The sequence below is a fragment of the Toxotes jaculatrix genome, chromosome 18 (genome assembly GCF_017976425.1).
Source record: "Toxotes jaculatrix isolate fToxJac2 chromosome 18, fToxJac2.pri, whole genome shotgun sequence".
Lineage (NCBI taxonomy): Eukaryota > Metazoa > Chordata > Actinopteri > Toxotidae > Toxotes > Toxotes jaculatrix.
Genome location: NC_054411.1, coordinates 5,495,980 through 5,507,311, shown reverse-complemented (window position 1 = coordinate 5,507,311; position 11,332 = coordinate 5,495,980).

Below are 11,332 nucleotides of genomic sequence, written 5' to 3'. Positions count from 1 at the left end.
TTAAGCACAAGGTCTGTATACATGCATTTGAATACATACAACACATTAATAGAGCAGATATTTGCCACTCATATTTCAAAGATGAGATGAAATGAATCATGCAGACGTGGCTGAGTAATTCATAATGTTTCCATAATGGATAAATTACATGGTACCAATACTACAGCTTAGGTGAGAAACAGACTCCTGAGTGGAACAAACACGACAATACTGATATACATACATGCATACACATGAGCATACGAGAATACAGTAAACTCTGTTCATTAACAGACACATAAAGAGACTAACGGAAGCTCCCGAGCCAGCAGCAGAGCTGCTTCTGTACCCAGTGCCAGCTCCGCCCCACTTCCAAAATGTCAGAGGCGTACATAGCAGGGAGGGTGTGAGGTGATAAACACACCCGACTGAAAATGTCAGAGTGTCACCCGTTGCCATGACAGCCGGCAAAGTTTGGCAAGGACTAGAGTGTTTCAAGCCAAAGGCCAGATATTTGCTACAGCTAATTGAGCTTGTGGTTTCCAGAATGACTGTATACATGTTCTATAAAAAGATGCTGGAAAATCTGCATTTCTCTGTATTAATAGCAGAAAACAAAGAACCTAACACTCCTACGTATCTTAATTAGACTGCCAGTGACAGTAATCATTCAGAAAAAATGAGTCAGAGACACTAAAGTAAGTTGTTACATAAACAGTCTGAGACATGTTTCTGAAACACAGTGTTGGTGAGGATTCAAGAGCTGTTTCCAAAGTAACCTGAGGGGAGTGGGCAGATGGAAGGAGGTGAAAGCTATTTAAGGGAACATTCAGGGTCTCTGTGGTCTTTCCTGCTGATCAGTCACCAGTAAGCCCACCCAAAGGCTTCAGCTACATGTAAAACCTTTTAATACAACGTGTTTAGCCCAACCAAGTTGCACTGCTGAAACTGGTGCAACCTCAACTTGGTGCATCTAGGTTCAATGACACTATCTGTATCTCAGAGTGACAAAGAAATACACACATACCCGTATGATAAATTGAAAAGAATAGTATTTCCTGGATGAATTGTCCATATAGACTACTAACATTTCTGCCAACACACAAAACAAAAAGGCAAGCACACACATTTCAGCCAATCTTCACCAAATTTGGTAGCATATTTGGATGGCTCTGAAAAAACAGTTATTACTTTTGTGTTATTTAATTTGTTTTGTTGCTAAAAACTGAACTGGAAATTGAGGCTCTGCAGGAATGAACACTGGTCTCTTTCTTTTTTCAGCATTAAATAAAAAGAATTTACTATAAATAAAAATGCAAATGATATTTCCAAAGAGTTAATGTACAATACAATCTAACAATCTTTCTTTTTTCTGAGTGATAAACTAGGCTACTTTGAAGTCGCAACTGCCAGCCATTGTTTTTCTGGTGCTCTCTGGCTGTGTGAAGCAGCTGCTGAGTGTGTTCCTGGAGGCTAGTATGAGGCTCGTAGTTGACTAATTATTATGGAAATGTGATAAATTACTATAGTTGGCTTAAACCTTGAGGTTGCCAACAGCTAGCACTGTTATGCTAAGTTCAGTGTGCTTTAAAGTGACATTACATTACACAAAGGCAAGTTTTAAATGCCTCCGTTTTGGGAAATCATTTGCAATGGTGATTTAGGTTCTAGGGAAGGTTCTAGGTGCTTTCTTTAAATGAACAATATTGTCTTTGTAATTTCTCTGAGCATACAAATCAGTAAAAAACAAAACACGTGAATCTGACTGATGAATAAACAAAATAATATCCCAACCATCTGACAATCATGCTTTCTTCTTTTTCCAAAATGTATACCAGGAGATTTTTACGCATTACATTATATTTATATATTCAAAACATGTCAGTAGGGTACATGTATGCAAATAACTATTTTTTTCAGTGGTATTTAGAATATCTGGGGACCATTTAGCGAGTGTATGCATCACGCAGTATCAAAGAAAGGTCAAAGGCTTAATTTGCAGGGGCGTCATACCAGCAGCAGTAATGACAGAGGACATGCAAACAGGTCATGTTAATAGGTGGATGAACATCAGAGCTGCCTTTGTACTTGCAGATGGCCAGTGTAAGCCATCTGCTTCTACGGTGCATGAGGAGGGTCTTACAAGTTACCTCAGGCTAAAGATAGATGTTGTTGAGGGAGACAGCTCATCAGGTGTTGTGAACAGGACTAACAATACCGATTTGCTTTTGTAGCTCTGCATCATCTGTTTGTGTAAGGAATGCATCTTAAACGTTTACATTTATTCATGAGAGCAGCACGTTAGTTCAGTGGTTAACAGCTGGACTTCAGCTGTGTCTGTGCAGGTTTCTCCTGGGTGCTTGTGTTTCCTGTCAAGGTAACTAGCTAACTGATCTGACTAACTCATCCGCTCAACCATTGCATGCTGGGATAGGCTTTTAACTCCACTGATGCAATAATAGATGCAGTTTGGCTCAATTATTTCCAGATTATTACCATAATGTGTCATCTTTACAGACAGAACAGCCATGTTTCTCAGAGGTGGGGCCCTAAAGCTGCAAACAAGAGGTAAGTAATCTTTATTAATTAGCTGAAAATCTTTTACAGTAGTATGCTGTATGTTCCTAATCACTGCTCAGTACATAATATCACTGATGATCTATTCATCCATATTTAAACAGTATCTGCTATAATATACATCTATTTTACAATAATATAAAGATATTGCTTTTACATTGTCCTAAAATTGGAACAAGTACCTGTCAAACTTCTTTTCTATTTCTTCAATGAAATATTTAAAAGAGATCAAAAGCCTTTCAGGTATTTTCCTGTGAAGCACAGACGGCACCTTAACACTTTATCATGGCTACAGCATGTAGCAAAGACCATAAACGTGAAATGAAATGAAACAGTGATTGGTATTATACAGAGAGAAAATGATGGAAAACTGATCATGGTGAGTTTTTTTTAAATATACCACCTTATCACTTGCACGTACAGGACAATTTATTTAAATCATTTTGCTCCAGAGGGGAGTTTTCTGAATTTTTGATGTACATGGGAGAATATTTTTCCTCCTGATTTATGTTTTATTTCAGCTGTACCTTGCAAAGTTAGTAAAGCAGTCTACCACCACCATGAACACTTGAACCTTTTGATATATCAACTAATGTATTTTTAAATTCAGTTCTTTGGGTCTACAGTCCAACAAATACACCTGTGGTTTGGTACTCATCAGTTCATTTGGCCACCATTTTTGGATCTAACAAACACACAATTTTTTCTTAGTTTGATGCATATTTTGTTTTTACTCTCATAACAGACACTGAAAGTCATTTTGACAAGATGCACAGAAAGCACGTCTCTTATCCCTCTTATCTCTCTAGTTGTTTACTCATTATTTGATACGAGTTGACTCAGCCCAAACAGAATCAATTATGAGGATTTGTTTGCTTTGTTTGCTTTGTTCTCGGAGAACAGACAAATGCTCAAAGCTGCACCACTCCCCTGGTTAATACGGGTCAGTGTTAGCGTAAAGACTGAGCCTGTATAAATCCAGAGGTTATGAAAACCCTCACACACTGAGACAAGCAAACAGATAACTGATATTCTGACGTCTTGCAGTAACTCTGACACGGCGTGCATCCTATACACTCTGACAACACTCTAGCTTGTGCAACACAGTCAACACAATCACCTCCTGATCCACAAAAGGCCAAGTGTTGACTTTGACAAAGGCCAAATTGCTTTTCACTCTTTTCCAATCCCAGTATTTCCTGTCTTCCTCTTTTCACTCTATCTATCTGTCTAACCTCCTGTAACATGTATCACCTAATATTTATTTTAGTGTATGTAAACATGCAAACACCTGGTGGTGTATAGTAGAGTTTCAACAAATGAATGATAAGGATTGCAAGTTCATGTCCTAAATTTTCTTTTTGTTTTGACCATCAGTCTGAAACCCTGACTGATGATCTGTATCAAACGTATGTGAAAAAATTGGATTTGACGCTGAATTGTCATGAGGCATCTATCCCTCTCAAAATGGAAGTTTTACACCTTACTGAGGTAAATGCTCAGCGTTGTGTTTAGGTCTTTCCTGTATGAGAATCTGGTGGCGAGACAAGATGAAAACATGTGTTGGCATCAAAGTCTCTAAGGGATAAATGCCCAGTGTACCTGAAGCTCTCACTCTGCAAGTCAGTGTTTCTGCCCAGGCCACTGAATTCTTACAGGATAAAATCTCTTCTCTCTGTCTGTCTCTCTCGGGCTGTTTCTCTGTGGCGCCACAGGGGAACAGTGAGACCAAGAGTGAGCCTTCGAGAGCAAATTATGTACATTTAAATGAACCGTTTCCTTGAGTCTGCTCAGCTCAGCGCTGAGAAAGAGTTCAGACGGAACGGCGCTGGAACAGGAGGTTGAGAGGATATGTGTGTGTGTTTGTGTGTCAGTGTGTGTGTGTGTGTGTAAAGAGAGTGTATCAGGGATAGACAGTGCAGCCCTGAGTAGGAGTGTAAAACTTGAGTGGACCCCAGGCCCTCGCTTTGCCTTAATAGCTTTCCTGTCCACCTCCTCCTGCTGCATTAGAGTTACATTTCCACTCTGGGGGGACATTCCCTCTTTTATATATTTATTTATTCTATTTTCTGTCACTGCCCAAATGCACCGACTTTATCCACGCAGTCACTTCACAGAGGTGGTGCTGCAAGGCTCACTTCAAAAGCTGCCTAAACGCTCCTGCAGGGGTCTGGTAGCGATGAAGAGACAAGGAAAGTTTCAGCAACCATCAGTCCTGCTCAGTCGCACACACACACACACACCTGTGGCTTTGTTTCACATTCAGACAATGCATCATGGAGCCTCCTTTGTTTGTCAGGCCGTTCCATTATTTACCTCCTCCCCTTCCCCATCCACCTGGGCCTTCGGATGCCATTTATCATCCCTGTGAAACCTTGCGTCCGTTAGAACTTGAAAACCTGATGAATAAGTAAACTAGTTCCTCCACACTTCCACAGACTTCCTGTCCTTTTCACAGGAACAAAGACAAAGAGCTGGGATGCAGTGCTGCAGTCACAGCACTAAGTGGACTCCACAGGCTATGGCTGATCTCCAAAAAAAAGAAAAAAAAATTCCCTGACCTCAAAAAGACTTTCTTTGATTCTCAAAGCCTTTTAGCTGCTTTCAGAATTTTCCTACAAGTCATTAAAGCCATTAAGCTACATGATAAGAAGAACTCAGAAATGGTGGTAAATCGGTCCCCTGCGAGATTACGCCGCCTCTTGCCTTATCCTCTGCTCTTAGACTATCGGTACTATAGCTAAGATTACAAGCACAACCCACCAACATCCTCAGTCTTCAGCTCTGGCTTTCTCCAGTGAGCTTCCATACAGTCCGCCGTTTGCTAGCCTGCCAGCGAGCGCTGTCTAAGCATTCCTGTCGATCCAATGAGCCGGAGTCAGCCAAATAGAGATCTGCTGTTAGTTATTCAATTACTTCACCCGGCTGGCCTCCACTCCCTGGGGCTGCTAGTGGGGGGTACCAGTGAAGATGGGTGTGCTGTGCGGCGTGGAGCTGCCTGCTCCCTGCAGGGAGAGGGGGAGACCTCCCTGCAGCATCACGCTCATTTCCCACCATAATAGAACAGAATTAGTACAGATTTAGCCAATTAGAGAAACAAGAGTCAGTTGCCATGTCATTTTCCTAACTGCCGCCAACCTGTTTTCTCTGTTTCGCTTGCGGTAAATGTGTGTGTAAATCCCTGCGAGTGTATGTGTGTGTTTGAAGTAATTGATATTGTGAAAGTATTCCCATGTGGACTGTAAGCTCCCAACAACTTTTAGGCACACTAATACCAACAAGGCTCTAAGCCGCAGGCATACCCTGGATGAAATATTTGCTGTGTCTGCCAGGAGACAAATCTATTCTCTGCTTTCAGTAAAATACTGTCTATGCGGCAATATCTTATTTGTAGGCTGAGACCAGAGTCTCACAGGGACCAATTGAAGCGAGCTCTCTCCATCCCTGTGCTTTGTGTGCTAATTACTTGGGTCAGAAAGACTGATAGCTTAACAGAGGAGGTTATAAGATGAGGTTATCAGTTTCTGAATCCCTCTCTTCATTCTCTATGCCCCAACTTTTTCCTTTTTCTTTGTCTCTATTTCAGGATTTTCTTCTTCTCCACGGCATGCTCATCTCAGCTGACTAGAAATATCAAAATCCATGAGCTGCCATAAACGATAATGGCTGACATGGGTGAATTTCCATATCCTCTGGATGCCATGTCAATGTTTGTGCTCCAGGTTTGCACCAGTGGATGTACAAGGTCACGTGAAGGATCTGCCTTCTCTCCCGTTACCCTTCTACCCCTTCAGGCGTTCCTCTCTCAATCTCTCTCTCGTTCTCTCTCTGTCTCATGGTGTTTCTATCTTTTTCTATATGTTGACACATGAGTCAAGCCCCCTCTTGTGCTGGTCCTCCAGAGATGAGAGAGACAGCGGTAAAGGGGTAAGCTCTGTGAGGATAACATTAATGGCATGAGGTGTCACCTCCTATCACGTGGCTGTTCAATTAACGCCCCACACATTAACTGGGAAAAACTTCACCCAGCGTGTTGCACATTTAAATCAGCCCATCACACACACACACACACACACACACACATTACAGCTCCCTTAAATTTCTAACCTTCTGTTAACCTTGTAATGTCTATATGAGAGCAGGTTAGAAAGAAGAGACAGGAAGACAAAAAAAAAAAACAGGCTTTGATTTTTTTTTTTATCTTCACACTCCTGACTTCACAGATGTTTCTGCCTCTGCTGTCTAAATGCATTTCACAGTCGTCTTTTTTTTTCTTCTTGAGAAATCAACTGTGTGTCAGCAAACATGCTGCAGTGTTATATACGGTCTATCCCACCAATTACAATTTTAAAGCTGAACTATGCAGATTGATTCCACCAGGACCTCAATGGAACATTTACTATACACACATAATGCTGTGCATTTTTACTCACCCGTGCAGTATAAATGTGAGTCGATATTCATCATTTCAAAGAGCAACCATTAAACCATTAATGCCATGCACGCCCTCGCCTGCCCTCTGAATAACCTAATTAGTCTTCAAATGAGATGTCGGCTAGTGTCTCATATTGTCTCATTTCACAGAAATCAGGGAGGGAATCCACCGAGACAAGACAGATAACGCAGCTGTCTTTAGAAGTGCTTTACTGGACCTCAGGACCATGACAGTCTGCAAGGGATCATCCACAGTGGCATGCGCACAATTAACACATGCTAGTCAGGGTATACTGACGAACAAACGTAATGTAAGCAAACACATACATGCGACCAGCACGCATGCTAACACCACGCCACTCGCTCTAGGTCCTAAATGCACAGGCTGAGTGGGTGGGTCAGGGGTACCTAGTCCCCGGAGAAGAGTGAGCACCCTCAGGCGATAATTAGCGCTGCAGTTCAGTGACCTTGCTGAGGCTCGACCAGGAGAAGAAAGAGCCTTGAAAGTTTCACTTTGACATATTGTTTCCCCACACACAATCTCAGGACAGACAGAGCTACAGAACAGGCAGGATTGTTGTTGATTACAGTCGACAACAGAGACATAAAGCAAACACGAGGACGAGCTTCAGAAGTGAAATTGCATTTCATACTGATGAAAAGTCAAACCTTACAAGGGACTGCATGGCTTCGGAGGACTGGTTCACCCAGACTTGTCGTTGTACTGTTGTTTTGTGACTGTACTGTATTGTTTTTAAATTTAACTTTAATTCAGAGCACATATTTGCAATGAATTAAAATTTTTAGAGCTGATGCTATCATTATTATTATTATTATTATTATTATTATTATCATTTGTAAATCAATTATCTGTGGATGCTTAGCTGTAGAATGTGTGTAATGTGAGACTGTGGTAGTATATATGCATTAATTAACATCTGATTAATATTCATGTATACTCAGACAGAAATCCTTCAATTACGCAATCCCACCGGAAAAACCTGTCACAATTATATTTCACTATATTTCTGTACATATTTTCATAATTTTTTTCCACGCTGGATGGATGTTGTCCACAGTCTGTCAACTACTTAATAAATCAGCAGCGCTGTTTAACAGAAAAAAAACAGTGTTCATTTCAGTGAACCTGTGGAGTTCAAGTCCACAGAGCTGCTGGATGACGGAGCATCAGAAACCATCACTATCACTCCCGATCGCCAGCAGCCATCACTGCGACTGAGCGCATGTGTCGCCAACGCCCTGAATCCCTCAGGGTCACCTCCACCCACCTCTGCTCTCCACCACAGAGCGTTGGCTGTTGTGACAGCCCTGCTGCCACGGGAGCATCTATTTCAGCGTAGACCTTGATCTTGGGTGACTTCAAATTCAACCCTCAGTCTCTGATCAGATGTGCCACACATAAACCAGGCCTGATGAGCTGCAGGAACTCGAGTGAGTGCAGACCTGGGAGAGGAGTGGGAGCAGGCCTCTGATGGGCAGAGCTTTGAGTCAGGGAGAGCTTGAGAGGAACCACACAGGTCCTCTGAGTAACCATCTCAATAAGACGTAAGAATGGTCCACCTGCTGCCAGGTGACAAGCAGGTATTGAGAATCACTTGCTTATGAAAATGACTCAGTAATAACCAGGATAGAGATGCTAGCTCATACAGAACAACAAGATCACCAATTCAACCCTTAATTACCCTCTCACCGTTCGCCTTTTCTCAGTGAGTCACCCTCTTCTTCAACACATACACACGTACACAAATGATCAAACTCTAGTGTTATTGCAGATGTACCACCCTCCACAGCGGATAATTACAGTGTTAGTGATGGGGTGAGGTGGAGGGTGGGGTGTGGGACAGACTGGGGGGCTGGGGGGAGAGGAATGGTAGAGGAGAGAGTCGAGCAGCACAATGATTCATCACCACAGTGCTCAACACACACCCCTCCTCGGCAACATGCCCGCTCCAACCCCCCGCCAGCAGTTTGGCGGCGTGCCCGAGAGTGACAAGGTGACACTGGCTCTTTTTTCATGTGCTGCGGCTCCATGCCACTCCAATCAAACCGCAAGCAGCACCTCTGCCTCACAACAACATACCAGCCACTGACTGGCAGGTGCGGAGGCAAACCGGAGCTGCGATCGGACATAAATCATTTGCTGGTTGACAACTGCTGCCAAATGTTGATTGCTTTCCGGTTATCTTCAGACCCCTTGTTCCATTGTTTCTGTTAGTGGCAACATATGTTCGGTGTAAAACAGAAATGTGTGAATAAAAGTCAGCATGGTTGTCTGTTCACAGGCACTTGGCAATTCAAATGAAGAAATGTTTCTATACAGCATTGTAATACATCTACTGTAATTGAAGGTTTGTGCATATAATAGTGTGCTTCATTTTCATAGCATTGTCACGAGAAAGGCTGCTATGCAAAACACAAACAGTATCTAATAAAAAAAAAAAGGGGGGGGGGGGGGGTCTGCTTTAATGCCAATTGTATCTGAAATATGATATGTAAACAAGAGCAGAGTGTGTTAACAAAACAGACATTCATTACCTCAATGTTCTCTTAAAATTCAACAGTGGCCATTATAGACAGTTTCAATTTATGTTTTCCTATTCAACAATCAAAACCAAAGTAGAGCTCCGCTGAAAAGAGAGCTGGCCCCATTTCCTATAATTCAAGCTGCAAACACAGGGGACAGCTGGGTATTCATTAATACTCTACAATATATGGATGTGTTAGTTTCTGGGCTCAACAGTCTGTGATTCAAAAGGGAAGGGAATTTTTGTGGACAAAAATCATTCACCAGAGAGGGAAAATTACAGTCTGCCTAACCACTGTCTTATTTCATAAACTTTACACGATTTAACTGGCAAGTCTAGTCAATGTATTTTATTGTCTTCCAAAAATAGATACCCAAGGTGACACTATGGACCTACGAGAGCAATAACAAAAACAACAGCAACAACAGCACTGTTGTGTATTTTGAACACAAGGATTCCTGATATCACATTCACCATGACTCCCTAATGATTCTCCCTAATGCGTCTCTGAACTGCAGCTATTGATGGCAGGACTGTCACTTTACCATGAATTGTTTCAAGGCTGACCTAGTACTGAACTTAGCTTCTCCATTTGGCCTCTTGACAGCTGTACCTCTTACTTTGTGCATCACGATAATGGTCAAACAGCTGAGACCACATCTCATTTGAATTAGACATGGGAATCATTCACCTGAATTAGCAGCGCTGCAGAGGAATCGCGGCTTGTTCAAGCCCCCATATACTGCGGTGCTAACACAGCACTAAGTAAACAACTAACTAACCTCTACCAAGGCAGGGGTTATACTGTAAAATAGTATAACCCCTGCCCTAGTATATACTATTTCCTGTCCTGACCTTTGCTGGGGGGAAAAATGTAAGTGGCATTATGGTACATTTTTAATGCATCATTAAGCTGTCTTGTTACTAACTCTACCACCTCATGTGTACTGTGACCCACACAAGACAGGACTTGTTCAGAATGGCTGCAGAGTTCGTTTGTTATGTTATAAGGATGTGAACTCACTGTACCACCAGATAATATGTCCCTGACTACAACAATTTCCCTCATCCGAGTTTCACGTGCTGACCTTTGGATTATGTCACGTTCTTACTGCGTGCTACTCAACTAAATGCTGTAACCCTTTATTACAGCATTTATGTTTTTTTTAATAAGTACATTTTTCAGTTCCAGTTCACCATTACTCATGATGCCACGCCAGACCACTTTCTCGAGTCTAGTTGGTTGTTAGTCTATGGTTAACTTCTCCAATGTCACAGACCAATTCTGAGCTTTTATTACCTTTGACTTGAGCCACAACTTGAAGATCCAATAACCAACCTGAGCCTGGCAGTGTGAAACTGGCTTCAGTGGCAGCCCGAGCTTTTGCAAAGGCTCACATGAGAAGAGATGCTTCGGTTTGTTTGTCAGCGCACAATTTATACAAACCGCAATGAATTGAATAAATTGCAGAGAACTTACTGAGTCAAAAAAAATCAAAGCACACAGATGCACACGAGCTTCCAGTAAACACTGTTCAGTCTATTGAATCAGCACTGTATAGAAGAAATATGCTGTGCATGCATTCAGTTTATTTAAAAGCAAAATATTGCCTTAAAAAAAGCATAAAAAGCATATTATAAGACACATAGTGGCAACGAATGAATAAGAATCAAAATAAAATAAGTCCCTTATAATAAAGGGGATTTAATGTCATGATTGGACTTAAATTCCCTGTTGTGTTTTTAAAGTATACGTTTTATTCTTTAACAGATCGTTTCTCCTCACATCATTAAGT